The sequence below is a fragment of the Thermobia domestica genome, chromosome 2, assembly GCF_964235325.1.
Source record: "Thermobia domestica chromosome 2, izTheDome1.hap1.1, whole genome shotgun sequence".
Classification (NCBI taxonomy): domain Eukaryota; kingdom Metazoa; phylum Arthropoda; class Insecta; order Zygentoma; family Lepismatidae; genus Thermobia; species Thermobia domestica.
This window is the reverse complement of record NC_137455.1, coordinates 20297703-20318867: the sequence shown is the minus strand read 5'-3', so window position 1 is coordinate 20318867 and position 21165 is coordinate 20297703. Positions and strand designations below refer to the sequence as shown.

Genomic DNA, 21165 nt, shown 5'->3' with positions numbered 1-21165 from the left:
GAAGGTTTGGCTATGGGAAAATTATTATCATCATTGTTAGCTAATCTTGTACTCCACATGATTGAAAGCAGAATTTTGAAAGAAAGGACACTTGGTTCGGTACGATATTATAGAAATGTTGACGAAGTACTTTCTTGTATATACAAGGATGACTCACAACTGGATTTCTTATTAAAAGAATTAAATAACATTCATAACTGACACACAATCATAGTCATACGTCTTGCGAATAAAATCAGAAAAATAAACACACTGCTGAACAAGACTGCACTTATTTAATATAAAAACACATTTACACGTGACGTTTCGATCTTCTAGCCAAGATCCATCTTCCAGACGTACACTCACGTCTGATGAGGATCTTGGCTAGAAGATCGAAACGTCACGTGTAAATGTGTTTTTATATTAAATAAGTGCAGTCTTGTTCAGCAGTGTGTTTATTTAACATTCATAAGAATGTGAAACTCACGGTTAAGAAAGAAAAGGACGGAAATCTTACGTACCTAGACCTTAATATAAGAAGGTATAACAAAAAACTCATTACCAGTGCCCACCACAAGCCAACAACAGGTACACATTCATTATAAATCTGCACATTCAGCAGGTACCATAGCAAATATTTGGAAGAATTTATTTTTGCAAGCCATACGTCTTACTTGCTTAAAAACAGATTTACAGACAGAGATTGAATACCTAATAAAACTAGGTAGTCTGAATCGATACCCAGCTTCATTACTAAATAATTGGTATAATCGGGTTGCAGGGATGTGAATTCCGATAAACCTGAAATCGACATGAAGGATAGAAGATGGATGAGATTGCCTATTTTTCCTAAATTGACAACTGTATTAAATAGAATTTTTATACAATAAGATTTACGTACAGCTTTAAAACCACCTAAAACTATAGAAGAAAACATAACCCAATTTAAGAGTTATTACACAGATACCAATCAGAAATCGGGCATTTATGAAAAAAAAAAAAAAATGCAGTTGCCAAGAGTGTTACATAGGCAAAATGAAAAGAAATTTAAAAGTCCGAGTAAAAATACACATTATAAATTCGAAGGCGGAAAATCCAGTGTCAGATTTATCGAAACATTTAAAAGAAACGCAACATAGGGTAGAAGATTCAAAAATTTTATTTGGAGCTAGAAATGAAGTAGAAAGACTGATTTTTTTGAAAATTTATTTATTCATTTACAAGAACCGAATTAGATCTAGACAAGGGATGGCTAGGTTACGAATGGGAGGCGGTTATCACAAAATTTTCACAGCATTGGCATGATAATATAAATAACATGAGCTGGCAACCTTTCAACAGAAACATAAAAGGCGCACAAACTGACTCCGCCATATTTTATTTTGCTTCAAGAACATCCGCAGATCGCTGATGCACTAGACAAATTGTTTCTCACACAAGCTCTTCCCCTTGGAAAGTGACGTACGTCCGTTCCTTTTTATTCCCTGATGTTTCTGTTCTTTTTTTTCCTGTTTTTAACCTCCATGACTAAGACTCCAGGGGAGTGTTGAAAGCTTGCAAATTTAAAGATTCGGGAATTACAGAAATCTGTAACTAGAAAGATAGTTAATATTCCTGAGCGTGGTTTTCCAATGTCTAAAATGTCACACTTGATACATGCAGGTCTGTATACCTACTGTACGCCGTGGTTTGACGAACGTGGAAATAAAGTCGAATATCTCGCTTGGTACATCCAATTGATGCACCTGAACATAACTTATCATTTATGGTACGTCTTGAAGACACGATTCTTCCGCCGCCATCCTTTCTCATGGAACTAAATGATGCACTGAATGCGGAATTCTGTAATATTCCAATTACTTCTATTCAAGAACTCTATGACTATTACACGACGAATGAGAGAAATTCTGAAAGTGAAATTTGGTACCGGTATAATGCTATATTAATCTGGTAAGTTGCACTTTTAATAGTTCCCATTAATTTGACAAGAATCTTTATGTGAAAACGGCATTTACATATGAAGAATATAACTATTATAAAGAATTAATAATTTAGGATTTTTTCTATTAGCATAAAATATAATCTGTTAGTTTGTATTGATGCGAATCCTCTTCTGTGGAATTAAGGACTCATCACTGCCAAATACATAGAGCTTAGTAGGATAGTAACTTCATAGTACACAAAACAGTGAACAACTCAAAGAAATACCACAAAACAAACTGGCCCGTGAGGGGATCGAACCCACGACCTTCGCGTTATTAGCACGACGCTTTAACCAACTGAGCTAACAGGCCATATAAAACTATTCTCATGTGAGTGTACTAACTATTGAGTAAAGTTTCATTTATAGTAAACCCACTGTTTTTAATTAATTTTGTTTTCTTAAAAATACTCAATTATATTCGAAGTTACATGGATCGGACGCAACAGTAAAGATCTTTCCTACACCACAAAAAGTCTGAACTGTCTTTATATCGGAGTAAATACTATAAGAAATGTAGCGGGGAAAAGTTAACAAAATCAAGTTGTAATTTCTTTGTACTCATGTAGTACTAGACTTAATCCCAGTTCTTAACCTGATGATTCATTCCAACTTATTAACTTTCCGTTTCCTAAACTTTATAAAGGACAGAAGAAAGCTGGCTGCTCTCCTTATGTTAGCTGTTCTTTGTGTAAATTGGCTGGGACTTCCGTTCGAAACAACATCCATGGTCCATCATAGGATAGTATTTCCGTTGTGTTGATGATATTTTAATATAATGCGAGGTCAATTTAATAATAAATAAGGCAGTTAAGAGATTATCTACAATAATCTTAGAAAACATATTAAGCGATTACATTTCAGTGCTATACAAAGACTAACGTAATGAGCAATCAAAGAAGTCTGTGCTTATTATAGTTCTTTTTGATTTGCGAATACGTATTTGTAATCAGAAGCCTCCGTGGCGCAATCGGCTAGCGCGTTCGGCTGTTAACCGAAAGGTTGGTGGTTCGAGCCCACCCGGGGGCGTACTTTTAAAACTACTTTATTAATATTCTTTAAGAATGGAAGTCGTCTACTGCTACCATTGGCGTCACCACGCATGTAATTGAAAGAGTTCATTAACTGAAAGTTCTTGGTTAGAGAATACTGTCTTTGCTTCTTTACATGTAATTATTAACTTTTCTTCAACCGCTTGTTATTATATATATGGGGTACTTTATTGCATCACACAGTTGCAACAAGTTTTTGCACCCTTAGTATTCTATATCTCAAATAGTACACATCTATTTAAGAAGTTTGCCACGCCAAGAATAGCGCCGTCAGAGAAAATTGGATGCTGTTCCAAATCTGATGTATGACTGTGGATAGTTAGAGACTGTCTCTTTCAGGTGTATCCTCGGAAAATATGCGAAACATATTTCGGCCCTACCCGCTCCACCTTCTGACAGAGGATACCCTCCCTTTACTTAGATTGGCTAACATGACAGAGCAGAGTGAATTCCGTGAAATAATTCATTGTGGCAACGCTTCCGCATCCAACAATTGAAAAATCTCGGCAGCAGTAACTTGTTTCTCCCCTTTCGAGGGAGGTACGTGAAAACCCACATCGTTAGTAACGCCAGAAAGGGACACTTTAAAAAGAAAGGCTCTATCTTTGTTGTCAAGACATTACGATACAGCAAGCAGATGGGTAAATCAAATGCATAATTATTATATTTAAAAGAAATTTCATGAAATTTGGATGTAAACCATATAGTGGATGACAAATGTCTTATTTTGGTTTCTTGTGATTTATTAAGTGATTCAAAGATGTGTCGTCAAAACAAGAGATCTTAAATATTGATATATAGTTACTTATCATAATGAACAAACTCCATGGCTCTGGATAAGTAGAGTAACAAATAAAACACAGTTCTGACCAGAGCAGAATGAAATATATTAAAAACCATATTTACAATGTGTTACAGTTTCAAGGACCTAACGTCTGATGAAGAGGACGTTAGGTCCTTGAAACTGTAACACATTGTAAGTATAGTTTTTAATATATTTCATTCTGCTCTGGTCAGAACTGTGTTTTATTAGTTACTTATCAGTGTAATGTAGAAACAGCTAGTGGTCGAAATACATCTGATAACTGAGTTGGAAATGGTCAACCGGTGTGCACCCCAACACCCCCTAGATTACGAGGAACACCCTCCTAGATAAATTGAGTTACCACGCTCCTAACACACCTCAAAACTATCATGAAAATACTGTCACTGTTCCAGTCAGTTGTATTGTATAGAATTTGTATTAATAAAGAAAATCGTAGAACACATCTAGTGTCTCCTTCTAGGTGCGCCGTTGAGCAAGGAGGGCAAAGTGAGACAGCATCCTTCTAATTCACCTTCCTTTGCCTCCCTTCCTCAACCACCTCCCAGTGTTCATAGGTTTCCTGAAGAATATTTCCCTCAACTGACACAAAATTTTCCCTTTTCTTATTAAATTTTCCCTAGTTTGTTGAGTGTTCAGTTCCTACGAGAGAAGTTATGTCATAAGATTAATTTAGTTATATTAAAGGAAGTGCCAACCATATGTGTTTTATTCATTTGGTTTTTGCTCCTTTTTTAATGCTTTTCCTTCATTTATTTTTAACAAGAGGGCACGATGACAGTGGTAGAGCGTTCACCTCTGCTGCGTGGTGACCCCAGCTCGCACCAACTGCACTTTGTGGTGGGTTCATGGGTTTCCATGGGGTTATCCTATTTTCTCCCACTTTATTAATTCCACAATTGCATTCATTTCTCATCATCACCTTCTCGTTTAACCTAGCCAGTATAACGTGGGACGTAAAACAAATACTTGTGTTTTTAACAAAAAAAAACTAGTCAACAATGGGTGCAAATTATGCTACTTTGAACACACACACACACTAGAGACTTGGGCGGGCCGACACTGTTATGTCTTTGGGCCGGGCCGGGCTTTGGGCTGGCCGACACTGATTTTTCTTCAGGTCGGGCCGGGCTGGGGCCGATAAATTGCAATTCTTTAATAATTATTGACCTTCGTTAAACGATAATTGGAATAAAGCCAAACGTTGAAGAAGTGTGTCCGTGAAAAATGTTACAAAGAATGCACTAGCTATTTACAGTTCGTGTTGCTTAGCGGCTCCATTTTCACTATAGAGGATTGCAGGCATTATGCGATAAATTGAGCTCTGACCTTGACCTTCACTGAATTCAAAATATAACAAGAAGGGGTGGGAATGTTTTGCCTGTTGCTAAACAATATTGCCATCTTCACTTTATGCTAAAAATCAATTGAGTTAGATTTTTGTTACAGGGAATGGAGTTTTTGTTCTCTCGATGAGAGGCAAAGTTCTAGGAGGCAATGGTACCATTCGGGAGGCAAGCGTCAGGTTGTGAACCAGAGTTTAGAAATTGTTTCTGAGGGTTAGGTCAAATTTAGTACTAAATTTTGAGAAAGATTCGGGCACGAGCTAATTTTTAAAAAAATTATCGGGCCGGGTCAGGCCAAAAACTTTTAAAATTTATCGGGCCCGGGCCGGGCTTGGGCCAAGAATTTTGAAAAACTTATCGGGCCGGGCCGGGCCGGGCTCGGGCCGAAAATCTCCAAAACTTTTCGGGGCCGGGCCTAGGTACTACCATGAGCAAAATAAATGACGCGTCTCTTTATTTTGAAGTTTTTTGAAAATATCTCCGTTTTCTTTATATGTTCGAAATTTCGTAAGGTTCCCCCAGCAGGAAACGTTAATAACAAGTCCGTTTTAAATATTTGTGTTAGATATTAGCTTAAAATAAATAAATTAGAAGCAAAAAACATTAAATCGACCGAAATTACGAGAATTACCAACTCTGCTAAAGTGGGAAATTTTCAAGAACTCGAGGGAATTCTGCAGTTCAACACGAAGCAACGACATCTATGTCATTGAGAGAAATGCGGATTAGATCTACAAACGAAACTTTTAACGAAACATTTCTAATATGTCCTATTACGTGCATTATCTGCAAACTTCAAACATATGAAACTATGCCAAGTATTAGCGTTTAGATAGAGCAAATAGTGGAAATTACCTATGGAAAAGGACGAATTGGTAGCACGATAGTAATGAAAAATCATCTTCACCGTAGAACATGTTCAGTTGGCGTAAGAAAACAAATAGCTCAGTTAGTTAAAGCAGTGAGTCTGTATGCTGGAGGTAGTTGGTTCGAACCCCCATAGAAGTGCAATTGTGACTTTTATTATTATGGTTATTTGATTTATTTTTTTATGTGGGAAAGAATCAAATTGAAACATATGTGTAAAACTCATGACGATACAAAAAAAAAAAAAAAAATGTTGTCGCACTTGCATTAGTGACCCTAATTTTTGTTTGTAAACAGTTTCGTAATTATTTTCCCTGTGCTCACTGCTCACAATATGCTCGCTGGTGTATAACGAATGCTGTCCAGTAAACGTTAATTCTAATTTGGAGATTTTTATAAAGTTTCACAATGTTTATCATTAAATAATCTTCTATCTACTTGTTTGGACATTTTGATAACATATTTCCCTATTAAATGTTTAATTTTCCCTAGATGTTTCATTACGGGAAAGTTTTACAATGTATTTGTTTTGAATTGAAATTGTTTTGAATTTAGCACATGAGGTAAGTAGCCCGAAGGAGGAGAACCGAAGTAGCTGATATTCTACGTAAAAGCAACCTATTGTAGAATGATGATGCTTCTTACCTTCAGCACATAATCTTTACATTAGAGAGTCAGAGAGAAAAATCCTGTTTTTTTCCTCCCCTATGACCACCCATCTTAAACCACCTCTACATACCATGGTTCGTCTTACACAATTTCGGTGCTCCAAAGACATTCACATAATAATAATAATAATAATAATAATAATAATAATAATAATAATAATAATAATAATAATAATAATAATAATAATAATAATAATAATAATAATAATTCTGAATATGCCATACAGTGGCGGCGATAGGACGTTAAAAGTGGGGGGCAAGACATGATCTGAATATTTGTATATCACTGTTAGTTTCCCTGCTTGTTTCCAACACTTTGTTTGACGAAAGGTTGTATAACTAATAGGATACTATCTTTTTCGGTTAAAATACCGTATATCGTATTTTTATATTTTATTAAATAAATTGACAAGAGCAACAGAAGTAGGCACTAGCCCTTTGTACTCTTAAACAACAAAGGTGTAAAAAGAGATTTGATTCCTTGCTCATGAACATCTTAAAATTCTGGGGGTCGCGGTGGCTCAGTGGTAGATCGTTCACCTCTGGTGCATGGGGTTCCTGGTCCAAACCCTGCTCCCGCCAAGTGGACCTTGTGGGGGACAAACACCGTGTGCATGGGTTTTCTCGGGTTCTCCCGTTTCCTCCCACTTTCTTCATTCCACCATTTCATTTAGAGTATTTCTCATCTTCACCGTCTCCTTTAGCCTAGCCGGCATAAGCGTGGGACATAAAACTCAAAACTTTCATTTCATTTGTTTCACTTAACATTCTGTCTGGAAAATTGTGTAATCAGATTATTTAATAACAAATTTACAAAACAAATAAATAGAAAGGATAATATTAATCATAGTAATGAATAATGAGGTATGCTATGTAGAAGTAATATTGAAACTGGGGTTTAATGAACAACTTAATTTTTAATTCCACATATGCTTTTAAATGAATGTTATTACTCTTGGAAAATGAAAGCCAGTAAATACAACAAACATTTGCTACGACATTTAAAGCAATACATGTATTTGCTTGTGCAGCTTCTCGGAACATGTTCGTTGCCATTAGGTGCAGTTTTAACTCACTTGGAATACATCAAAACACAACCACACTTAGAATCATTTCACACTCCGGTTATACAAAATAATTCTAAAACCTAGAATTATGTTGAATTTACTAAATCTAATTGTGTATACACTCGTACACCCCTAAACACACCACTTCACTTGTATATTACACTACAAAACAAGGAAAAGGTAGAAGTTGTTTCTTATTACGCTCTTTTTAATCAATATTCCTTACTTTAGAAAGAAGAAAAGACATTCTAGGAACTGTCAATTTTTGTGCAATTAAAGAATTCCTTGTGATATATATATATATATATATATATATATATATATATATATATATATATATATATATATATATATATATATATATATATATATATTGCAAATGTTCTTTCAATTAGTTTCAAAGCGGCTGACTAACATATCGAGCCGTTGTAAGAAGGTTGTATAGAAGCAAAACCTTCTAAATTCGTTTTTGATTTTTATCTAGGAACGAAGGAAAAGTTACGCCCTCATGTTTTCAGAATTTCTGAACAACTTTTTTGTTTAGTTGTTGATTTCACTCATTTGTATTATTGATCACTAAACAAAAAAAAAAAAAAAAAAAAATGTTCAACAATTCTGAAGCATAAGGGCGTCACTTCTTCGTTTCCTGACAAAATTGAATAATGGATTTATCAGGTTTTGCTTCTATACCACTGAATTGAAAGTATGCTGGAATTGTTGTGCTTCAATAGGTTAATTTTGGGGATGTTTCCCGTGACAATTAAAACGCAATTCCTGTTGCTATCTTAACTTCACGGGAAAACAACCAATATATACTTACACAATGACAAATATTATATGGCACCATTTTTTCTATGAGACAGTAATACATACAAAAACTTTAGATTTCCAAATGAAACTATATACATTAATGGGTTACTTCAAAAAAGTGGGGGGGGGCAAATGCCCCCTTTGTCCCCCCTAATCGCGGCCCATGATGGCATACTTACCTAATGTAGTAACCTTAGACATCTTAGTTTAAGATGCTTTTTTTGTAATAATTTGAGCAACCATGTCGGAGGCGGCACGACGGTTTTTTGCCCCTCTCATTTCAGTATCCTCCCAACAGACAAGGACAACGTTACTGACAAACAGGGACAACGTTACGTAATTTCTGATAAGCAGGGCAGACAAAATGAATAAGAAAATATATTTATATCACCCTCTCCCCCTTTAATAATTGGAATATCACGTAGCATTTTTAATTCTACTGAAGATAACCCTGTGCGGTTAGGGGTAAGTAACTAAAGAGATACCTAATACATAGCTCCCCTTGATTGTAATATTACCGCTTCCTTATTTGTTCGAGGGAGCTCCTACACAACCAAGGGTGACAAAAAGAATAGGAAAAGTGTCTATTGATTTTAGTGGCTGATCCAGCACGGATTCCTGAGTGGGGGGGGGGAAGCGGTGAAGTGAAGGATTCTTTTGTTGATGTGCAGGTGTCACAAATTACCACTTAACTAAACTAAACATAATGGTGTGGTTAACCGGAACCCAGTCAGTTCAAATTGGTGTAAAAGTTTAATTTTTTACTTCATATTAGTTTTGGTTCCAAATGAGAATTTCAGTCCGAGTGGTCAATGATCAAATCTTGGGGGGCTTTTCGGTGTAGAGGCTATGACCCCCTTATGGGAAAAGGCAAAAATATCAAAATTCTTAAAACTTTCGAAGTTTTCGTCTATTTTAAAGGAACTTTTGGCTTCATATTCAAGTGTTTGTTCCAAATGACAATTCCAGTCCGAGTAGACAATGATCAATTCTCGGGGGACTCTGCAATGTAGGAAAAATAATGACGTCTATATCGTGATCCTGTTGGTGACATCACGAGTCATGTCGTGAATATAGCACAAAGTAAACGCTAAGTGCTGTCGGCTCTCGTAGCTGAGTGAGTTGACAGACGGTTGAACGGAGCGGACGTGTGGAAGTACAGCTCCGAATACCTGTGTTACTAAGTTTGTTTAAGCAAGTGAATTTGTTTTTCTTACATTTAGTGTGTGCACTCTAATTCAGTGATTTTTGTTTTGTGTTTGAGAAGTACTGTAATCAAGTTCGATACCAGCAATGCAAGAACATAGGAAAAACTCAGTCAAATTTGTTTTTGACAAAACCACGCGCAGTAAACGACCTTCGCCAGCCGATTTATATTCCTGGTTATGTATACATTTCGAGAATATATTCCAGGATCTTCAAGCCTTACAATTGCACAATGAGGACTACAGCATGTACATTCAATTCAAAACTAGTGCCTTACATAAACAATTTCTCGACCACGCACCGGAAAAACTGTCTTTTACCCATTTCGATCAGACCACCAGTGATGTTTACATTCTGGATGCACAAGTACATGTTACCCGTGTAAAGATCATGGACCTCCCTTTCGATTATCCCGATAAGAAAGTGTCTCAAGTGTTAAGTGACTTTGGTGACATACTCAAAATTGAGCATGAAGTATGGAATACTATTTTTCCTACACGTATCTATAATGGCAATCGAGTGTTTTCTATGACCTTGAAAAAACACATTCCTACCAGACTCATTATTGATACTGTGAAATGCTGTGTATCTTACGGAGGTCAACTTCAAACTTGCCATTTTTGTGGTTCCTTGCAACATCTTATCTCTTTCTGCCCAAAGCGCCGGCGTCCAGCTCGTCTAATGAACCCAGACATCGAACCAGCAGTGATGACGGATCTTCGGAAAGTGTCCACGTTACATGAAACAAATTCGGGACCTGCCCGAAATCCCATTTCCCTAGTTCCCAGTGTGGATGATACGCGGGACTCCGTCCCCGAACCTCCCGCTCTTACGGCCACAGAATTTCCACCGCTAATGTTGACATCGCAAACTATGGCTAGTGTACTAAAACCTCGAACCATAGTCAAGGAAGTTAACGACGAAAAGAACCAGAATATGCAAAATACCAACAACGACGATCGCATCCACGACCTTCGTGATAGAAGCCTATCTCCTACTCCTAACGTGCTTCCAGAACAGACGACCGTGGCACTACCGGATGAGCATGACGTTAACACGGATATGTCGGCTCGTTCTCTCTCCCCTCCACCTTCTAGTGACGCGAGTAGTGCCGTACATAGTGTTTCTCCAATATTATCCGTAAAACATGTTAAAAAACGAAAAACTAAAGAACGTGAGTTTCAAGGTGACCTTCAGGATGTTAACTGTGAGTCTATGGTGTACGGAAGTTGTGTCTAGATAAGCGCTCTACACAACAAGAAGGAATCCAAGGTGTTTGTGATTATAACGTGCTTCTGTTTCTTGTCGCACTGTGGCAGTGTTTTTATTCTTATTATTATTGGGGTTAGTGTTATGATTGTTCCATGGTCCACAGCCTGTACTCCCGAGCAATATTTCTTGCCTTGTTCACACACATAAACAGGTGAGTTACGATTGTGTTCTGTTTACTATTAATCGCCTCCAGTTACGGCGGTTGGACGTTTTGGTGCTATGTCTCTACAAGGGTCATTGCTTTGGATAGGCGTTTTAAAACATGTTTTTGTTTATATCTTATGTGTTTATAAGATGATAGCCAGTGTTAACGGACGTTCATATATGACTTTGAACATTAATTCTATTAGTAGCATGGCCAATAAACAGGTTTTAGCCCAGTTTTTACTCGAGCAAGATTGTGACATATATTGCCTTCAAGAACTGACCTTTAGTGATCTATCATTTGTTTACAATTATACAGCGATAACGAATGTGGCTCCCAACGTGTTAGGTACAGCAATTTTATTAAAACGAGGACTAGTAGCTTCACACATACAACTCTCCTCGTCTTGTAGAGCGATTAGTTGTGTCGTAGACAAGTTGTGTATCCTCTGTGTTTACGGGCCTTCTGGAACAGCTCAACGTGTGGCCCGCGAGCGCTTTTATGCGGAAGAGGTTGTCTCACTGTTACCCACCACACGTTACCCACTCCTTCTTCTCGGGGACACAAACTGTATTATGTCCCCCCAGGACACAACTGGTAATTTTAATCCATGTTTAGCTTTCCAAAAGTTCGTCACTCAACTAGGTCTCGCTGATATTTGGTTACATACTCATCATAATCACCAAGCCACATATAAGTCGGCTCGAGTTCAGTCTCGCTTAGATATGTGTTTTATTTCAAAAGAATATCTTTCTAGCGTGTTTGACATTCAAAATTTACCTTTGAGCTTTTCGGATCACTCATCATTAAAGCTCATATTGCGATTTCCTCAGAACATTCCCCGGTTGTATGGTCGTCCTTTTTGGAAATTAAATAGTCAGCTCTTAACTGATGACGTAATACAACAACTCTTTGCTGATAGATGGGAACAGTGGACACGTACCCAGACAGTTTATCCGAATATAAATATGTGGTGGTGTCATTTTGTCAAACCCCAAATTCGTTTGTTTTTTCAAGGAATGGGCAAACAAAAACGTCAGAGATATAGAGAAACTTTTGAATTCTTATATGCCACTTTATGCGATCTCTGGAAACAACCAAGCAGTATTTCAAATATGGCCGCCATCATGCGAGTGAAACATCACTTAAAACAGCTACAGTTGGAACATTCTCTCAGTGTCTGCGTTCACGAAGGGACACCAGGCAGAATGGTTGCGGAACCTATCTCCTTATACCATTACATACATAGGTTACGACGCCAAAATTTACAATGTATCACAGAGGTGACGTCCACGACTGGCACAACCTTTACGACAGCTGATGGACTCTATGCCCATTTTCAGGAATTTTATACCCAACTGTACTCACTTCAGCAATGCGATACCTCGTTGTCAGATCCCTTTGTTGCCAGCATTCCACACAGCCTTTCCGATGAAGAACGACAACAACTTATCACACCTGTCACGGTTCAAGAAATACAGGACGTTCTCCGCACGGTCAAGCGACGCACGGCGCCTGGAAGAGATGGATTGATCTACCAGCTTTATGTGTCATTTTTTCCTTTACTAGGTCCGACCCTATGCAATATATATAACTTTTTGTTGCAAGGTGGTCCAATGTATCAGCACGAAGGAATCATTATTTTAATACCCAAAGGAGGAAACCAAACTGGAGTTGCTGACTATCGACCTATCACTCTACTCAATACAGACTACAAAATCTTCACTGCTCTCCTGACTCAACGTATCAAGAAGATTGTCCAACCTTACATCAGTTCAGCTCAAACGGCGCTTCATTCTGAACGGAACATCCATACAGCTCTTGCAACCATTCGAGATATTCTAGCCTATTTCAAATTTAAAAGACTCCCTGTAGGTTTATTAGCTTGCGATTTCCACAAAGCTTTCGACACCGTGTCACACGACTATTTATACAGGGTCTTGCAAGGATACAACTTTCCTGCCCAAATTATCTCTGTAATACGTCACCTATACGCAGGAGCGACCTCGCAGCTACAAATAAATGGGCATCTTCTTCCACCGTTTGAACTCCTTCGAGGAGTTCGTCAAGGATGTTCGCTTTCAGGTCTTCTGTTTTGTCTTGCCCTTGAGCCTTTACTCCATCGATTGTCGACGCTTAATGCGGGCGACACTCATCCCTTTCGGCAATTAACAGCCATTGCCTTCATGGATGATCTAACTATTTCTTGCTCAACCTCTCAACAACTCATGTGTGCGTCACAGCAAGTGGAGCTGTTCTCGCGCGCAAGCGGCCTTCATCTCAACATGCGGAAAACAACCATCCTTTCTGTAAACAACTTTCATACTTTGTTACCAGAACATTTGTTACAAGCATTTGATCACACAACTAGTAAGACTATTTTAGGTATTCCTTTCACAGCTGACCTGACTCCTTCCTATGATCACGTATGGAGCCCATTACTTCGAACTTTGCGTATGCATCTGGCAGACACTCGCCTACGCTCTCTCACGCTTGCTCAGAAAATTCAATATTTAAATGTGTATGTCAGCTCAAAGTTATGGTTCACTGCCCGACTTTTTCCATTGCCAGAAAAATATGCGCGCCAAATTGATTCACTCTATGGATGGTTCATTTGGAAAACTTACATGTTTCGTGTGAAAAGGCAGGTGCTCTATCTTCAACGTAATCAAGGAGGTTTTGATCTTTTTAGTGTCCGACATAAATGCCTAGCATTATATATGGCCACAGCCAAGATGCATATGAACACTGAACTATTGGCACCACAGACAGCGCAGTGGCTTCATTGTTGGGTGCCTCATCTCTGGCCTAACAACAATCCCGCATATGTTCGCTTTCCAAATGTGTGTCCTTCGTATATTTTACAGTTAGCACTCGCATGGTCCACAGTGCCTTTTGAGGATATGCCGGATCATTGGACCCCAAAACTCCTCTATACTGTGTTACTTGCGCCGACTATTCAAAGTGTCATACCCCTATGCCAGCAACGAACACCAGAGCGTAATTGGATGATTATTTGGAAAACAATTCATGCACCATACCTCATGGGACGAGCCACGGACGTTTGGTATGGCCTTGTGAATAATCTCGTAGTTACCAACGTACGACTTGCTAAAATAGGCCGCAGTACATCCGAACTTTGTGACTTGTGTTCGCACATAGATACTCTGGAGCATCGCTATACTTCTTGCGTTGACACTCAACCTGTGTGGCAGAGGCTATGCGGCTTTCTCGGACTAATTTGCCGCTGTCCAGCGTCCGCCTTTACATCTACTATTCTCTTCTTCCCTGATTTTCAGTGGTATCCTCCTATGAAACGACGGGCAGTAGTTTGGTTAATTGGTACTACTATTCTTTTTATAGACCAATACAGACCTTATTGTGATCCTCGCCTATATGTAGAGTATCTCAACAGGGTAAGAAAAAAGACTTTCACTCAATCTCAAGAACAACAACTCTTCGCTCGCTTTTTACAGGTAATATTTGACAATTGATTTTTTCTTTGTTAGTGTACCATTCAATTTCTTTGTAAATTAACATTGTTCAGTGACAATATCACGTCTACCAAGCATCAATGTGATATGCTAAATAGCTTGGTCATGTAACATGCTTTCCGGAAATAAAAAAAAAAAAATGAGCTAGCGCAGCATGCTAGAAAGGAAGGTTGGTTTTGGCGTGGGTTCAAATCCTTCCTAAGAACAATTATTTTTAAAAAAGTTTATAACACTTCTTTCGTTAAAAAAAAGATTTAAAATAGTATTCAAAAAGTGATTTAACAATTATTTTTTTTTTAATTTTCATTAAAATAAGTTTGCCCTTGTACTATACAGATCCATAGCGAAGTTAGTAGTAAAAATAGTAGTAGTAGGAACGGGTTACAATGCAATTCAGCATTCATTTGTTTCCGTGCGATGTTGCCAAACGTAACTCGCTTACAATGCTTTCTGGCTAGGCCTTAGTGTGTTTCGAAAATATGCTTGTGAAGTTCCAAGGTTCAGCATTGACGAGGAGCTTTTGCTATTAATATCCCTTCTAACAATATTGGCAGTGGACAAAAGTTGGACCGTGTTGAAGCTTTTTGCTCCTAATTTAGTTATTTTACTTTATTATTTAACGAATATATTGAAAATATATTTGTCAGCAGGCACGTATGGAGGAATTTATTTCGGGAGGGGTCCAAAGTTATCTGCGGGGTCCGACTTCAATATTAGGATAAATTATAATATTTTTTTAAAAAAATAACCCCCAAAATTAGGTTGAATTTACAGAAAAGTTGGGATTTCAGAGGGGGTCCGGACCCCCTGAACCCACCCCTAAATGCGTCCTTGTTTGTCAGTAATGTTTCCTCATTTTGAAACCCTCAGAAACTTCGAATATGTAAAGGAAAACGAGTTATTTTCGATAAAGTATCACTTCAAGGAGGCGCGATATTTTTTATTGCACATGGTGGTACCCCAACTTAACAAGGGCAAGAATTCCTTTACTTTGGTTCTCTGCAATTGCGCTCTATCGAAAGGTTAGGTTTATAATATATACTCCTAAGAACAAACGTGTTTGCCAGAGAACCGTGATACTGAACAGAGCTCCACAGAAATGCATGCTGAACTTTCGTTTATAGCAACCCTTTTTTGTTTTTTGCCCTCAAGGTCAATCGAGTGATGATTCAGTTTAGTACCTGTTCTTAAGCTGTGTTGGTATTACTTCGAATAGTTTTGACGTGTGTTTTCCAACCACCATATGAACAGACAATCAGGGCAAATCATAGCATACAATACATTTAAGCAAGTATATTTGTCGCGAAATTATTACACACATTACCCAAAGACACTTAATATATGAATCCATACATTTATTTATATAGGTAAAGCAAAGAGTGGAAATTACCTATCGAAAGAATAAATTAACAGCACGATCATAATGAAAAGCATGCCTCGTAATATAACAGACTTGTTTCGCGTAAGAAATCGAAACTCAGTTGGTCAGAGGAACTAGTCTGTACGAATTAGGTTGTTAGTTGGAGCCTAATACGAGTAAGAGTTTTTATTACTATTGTTTTTCTCTTTTTTATGTGAGGAAAAATCAAATTGTAACATCGCGATATCAAATGTATTTGGTTAGGTAACTTTGTCTTAGCTAAACTTTAAATATCAGTAACCGTCGAAATTATTTTACTAACCCATCAGTTACTGAACATTTCAAACATCAGTCGCATAAGATGAAGGTTAGCCTCACGTCCGCAGCCCTTAGTTATGCGTCCATACTTTCAGGGCCGGACCTTGGGCGGGTCAACCCGGGCCACTGCCCGGGGCGCCAGAGTCAGAGGGACGCCAAAACGAGCCTCAAAAAGTAAATTTTATAATGTGTTTCCTACTGACTTTTTTGGTTTATATTCTTGTAAAGTAGCGGCAATTACATAATCATTTTCCATTTCACCATGGAAGAAGAGTTTCATAGCACTAAGGGGACTGTATCGACAAATGGAGAGATGGCATGTAGAATAAAGAGTGGAGGGAGAGTAAGTATTGTTTGTTTCTTTGCTTGAGTTTAGCGTTCCACAGTTATGCCTTAATGGCCAAAGGAGATGTGGATACTGATTATAGTGAAATCCGAACCACGTTTATCGTTCAACAGTAACCCACCGGGAATTGGACCCGGGACCACAGAAGGCAGGCGTACTAGCCACTAGACCAAGCTGGGGGGGCGGTGTTCGTATTGTTTATAGCAGGCCATATTCTTTGTGAAGTTTTTCTAGGTAATGACTGTCTTTTTGAAAAATGGGTTTAAACTATTAAAAACACTAGGATAAAATGTAAAATATAGGCTAATACTAGGGGGGAGGGCGCCATAAAGTCACTTTGCCCAGGTGAAAATTTGGCCTGGTCTGTCCCTGCGTACTTTCTATATATTTTTTGACTTTGCAGCTTGTGCGGTCCCCACGCCGCAGAGTTGTGGGGGCGCTATTTACGCCAATGCTTCGAACGTAATTCAATAACTGTTTCAGAAATTCTACCATCAGCGTGGAAACGGGAATATATATTTTTCTAATAGTTCCATAGAACTTTCACCCAGAACACCAGATGCAATATTTCGGAATGGGCTCTGGCTAAGTATAAGGAGGATCTGATATTTCCTAAGTAAGTTCCTTTCAGAAAGTTTGATATTTCTTTAACGGTGTTGCAATAAACATACTCATCGTTCGACACCAAACCATCCTGGACAAATTCCTCTAGAGCAACGATCGGCAAAAGTTTATTCTGGCTAATTTTATAAGCGATTCAAGGGTGAAACACTTGTTAACGAAAGCAACTGTGCATACACTGCCATGCTTCTGACAAAATATAAAGTGTTTTATAATCTTTAGACACTTTTCCTATTTTTTTTGTCACCCTTGGTTGGGTAGGGCGCCTTCGAACAAATAAAGAAGTGGTAATATTACAGCCAAAGGGCGCTATAAATATATTACGTATTTCTTTTGTTAACTAATCATAGCCGGCTAGAGTCATCTTCGGTAGAATAAAAAAATATGCTACGTGATATTCCACTCACGGAGGAAAGGATATATTCCTTATTCATTTTGTCTGCCCTGCTTGTCAGAAATTAAATACTTTCTTTTGGGGAGGTGCTGAAAATAGAGGGGCAAAATAAAACGTCGTGCTCCTCCTACAGTTTAAATTTTGTTACGTGGTTGCTAAAATAATTACTAAAGAAAGCACTTTAAACTAAGATGTCTAAGGTTACTACATTATGTAAGGGTGGCATATTCAGGAATAATAATAATAATAATAATAATAATAATAATTATTATTATTATTATTATTATTATTATTATTATTATTATTATTATTATTATTATTATTATTATTATTATTATTATTATTATTATATGAATATCTTTGGAGAGACGAAATTATGTGTCACGAATCATTACATGTAGAGCTTTAAGATGAGTGGTCAAACGGGAGGAAAAAAAAGGATTTTTCTCTCTGACTCTCTAACGTAAAGATTGTGCTGAAGGTAAGAAGCGTCATCAATCTAAAATTAGTTGCTTTTACGTAGAATATCAGCTACTTCAGTTCTCCTCCTTCGGGCTACTTACCTCATGGGGTAAATTCAAAACAATTTCAATTCAAGACAAATACACTGTAAAAATTTTCCGTAATGAAACATCTAGGGAAAATTAAACATTTAATAGGGAACTCTGATATCAAAGTGTCCAAAAAAGTAGATAGAAGATTATTTAATGATAAACATTGTGAAACTTTATAAAAATCTCCAAATTAGAATTAGCTTTTACTGGGAAACATTCATTATGCACCAGCGAGCATATTGTGAGCAGTGAGCACAGGGAAAATAATTATGAAACTGTTTACAAACAAAATTAGGGACACTAATGCAAGTGCGACAACATTTTTTCTTTTCTTTTCTTTTCTTTTTCTTTTTCTTTTTCTTTTCTTTTTTTTTTGTACCGTCATGAGTTTTACACATATGTTACAATTTGATTCTTTCCCACTAACTAACTAACTAACTCTATGGCCTATGGAACCCGGAGGTTCAGTGCCGCGTTCACAAAAGCTCTCCACTGACTTCTATCCTTAGCTAATTGGATCCAGTTTCTACTTTGTATTCCTATCTCTGCGAGATCCATCTTAATATTATCCTCCCATCTGCGCCTAGGTCTTCCTAATGGTCGTTTTCCTATGGGTCTACCAGTCAAGACTTTGAAAGCGTTTCTACTTTCTTCCATTCTAGCTACATGACCTGCCCACCTAAGCCTCCTAGACTTGACGACCCTAACAATGTTGGGTAAACCGTATAAACTATGTAGTTCCTCGTTATGAAGCTTTCGCCATTCCCCATTCTCGTTCCTCTTGGGTCCGAATATTCTTCTCAGGATCCTGTTCTCAAATACTTTCAGTCTATGTTCTTCCCTCAGAGTAAGCGACCATGTTTCGCAACCATACAGAACAACAGGCATGATTATCGTTTTATATATTTTAAGCTTCAAATTCCTCGACAGTGATTCTTTCCCACATAAAAAATAAATAAAATGACCACAGTAATAAAAACGACAGTTGCACCTCTGTGGGAGTTCGAACCAGCTACCTTCGGTATACAGATTCGTTGCTTTAACTAACTGAGCTATTTGCTTTCTTACGCAAACTGAACATGTTCTACGGTGAAGATGATTTTTCATTACGATCGTGCTACCAATTCGTCCTTTTCCATAGGTAATTTCCACTATTTGCTCTATCTAAACGCTAATACTTGGCATAGTTTCATATATTTGAAGTTTGCAGATAATGCACGTAATAGGATATATTAGAAATGTTTCGTTAAAAGTTTCGTTTGTAGATCTAATCCGCATTTCTCTCAATGACATAGATGTCGTTGCTTCGTGTTGAACTGCAGAATTCCCTCGAGTTCTTGAAAATTTCCCACTTTAGCAGAGTTGGTAATTCTCGAAATTTCGGTCGATTTAATGTTTTTTGCTTCTAATTTATTTATTTTAAGCTAATATCTAACACAAATATTTAAAACGGACTTGTTATTAACGTTTCCTGCTGGGGAAACCTTACGAAATTTCGAACATATAAAGAAAACGGAGATATTTTCATAAAACTTCAAAATAAAGAGACGCGTCATTTATTTTGCTCATGGTAGTACGTTCGGGCTGGATTGGGCTCGGACCGAAAAATTCGGCCCGTGCAGGTATCTAACACACACACGCAAACTATTGCTATTGTATTGGTCTATTTCTGAAAAAAAAGTAAATAAATTAATAAATAAGCATTTGTATTGGTCAATCGGTCAGCATGAAAATTTCCCTGGATTCTTCACATTTTTATTGAAAAATTCCCTTTTTCCCTTTATGCTAAATTTACTAACGAATTTTCTTTAGATTAGGGAAATTTCCCTTAAACTACGAATACTGCCACTTCCACGCTCCAAGAAGAAGCCCAAGCACGGCAAGCTGCTTTGTTCTGCCAATGCACAGCACAGCTTTATGTTACAGAGTTAGCGACACTCCCAAGATATTTCCGCTCCTATTACTGTCTTTATTTCTGTTTCTATTCTGTAGATATATTCTGATTTAGCATAGATATTGAAGAGTATTCTTTTGTCTATGTTATTTAGCAAGGAACATTATTAGAACTTATTTAACATTGGCGTGTTTTGACTGGCAACACTGTATATCGTAATTCAGTGCTGATGTTGCCGACCTTAGCGACAAGTTGCTAAATCTAGCGGATTCCGAGAGGCAGGTAGCGACAAAATTTTTGGAGAAGCGACTTTTAAAATGACTTGGCGACAAAACTGACAAATTCTTCTATTGCTTTGCTTTTTAAAAATGCCATTACTACTGGGCGATTGTCAAAAGATCGAGAAATGGAAGAACGCGAATCATTAGTGAATGTCACTTTGCATAATTTCGGTATCATCTGTGTTGTTCATGACGTCATCATTTGAACCATTTGTACCATGTGAGACAAACTAGGGCTTCCCTTGTGGTGCGGGTGATTATACACGTTCGTTTCCCAAACAGAAGAACGAACTAGGATAGTAACGGGTGAACTTTCTTAGAAGAGGACCAACGAGAAAGGGGGAAAAAAAAAATCTTAATCGGCCCAACATAATTTTCTAAACTAAGAATGGCACATTTGACAATTCTTGTAATACTAAGCTCTATTACCAAATGAAGTTTTTGTAATCTGGTTCGTACTGGGATGCAGTGATTCTCTGAAGTGAAGTTAAATATTCATGTATCAGCCTGTTCTAATGCAATTTTATCGAAGAAACCCCATTCTTCTTTTCATTCGTAAGATTAGACATCATGTTGTGGAACGAAGAGAACCCTTCAGGAGGCTTCGTCTCGCCCGGAAGCCTAGTTCATCCATCACTGAATTAGAGCATTTCGAATTTTCATTATGTCTAAAAGGAAATGATA

At 37.6% G+C, this 21165-nt stretch overlaps 2 non-coding genes across 2 annotated transcripts; one reads left to right on the top strand and one right to left on the bottom strand.

The window, feature by feature from the left end:
* Positions 1-2202: 2202 nt before the first annotated feature.
* On the bottom strand, positions 2203-2276 carry TRNAI-AAU (transfer RNA isoleucine (anticodon AAU)). Its single transcript has one exon. It is a non-coding gene; the product is annotated as a tRNA-Ile (tRNA).
* Positions 2277-2918: 642 nt separating this feature from the next.
* TRNAN-GUU (transfer RNA asparagine (anticodon GUU)) lies at positions 2919-2992 on the top strand. Its single transcript has one exon. It is a non-coding gene; the product is annotated as a tRNA-Asn (tRNA).
* Positions 2993-21165: the final 18173 nt, after the last annotated feature.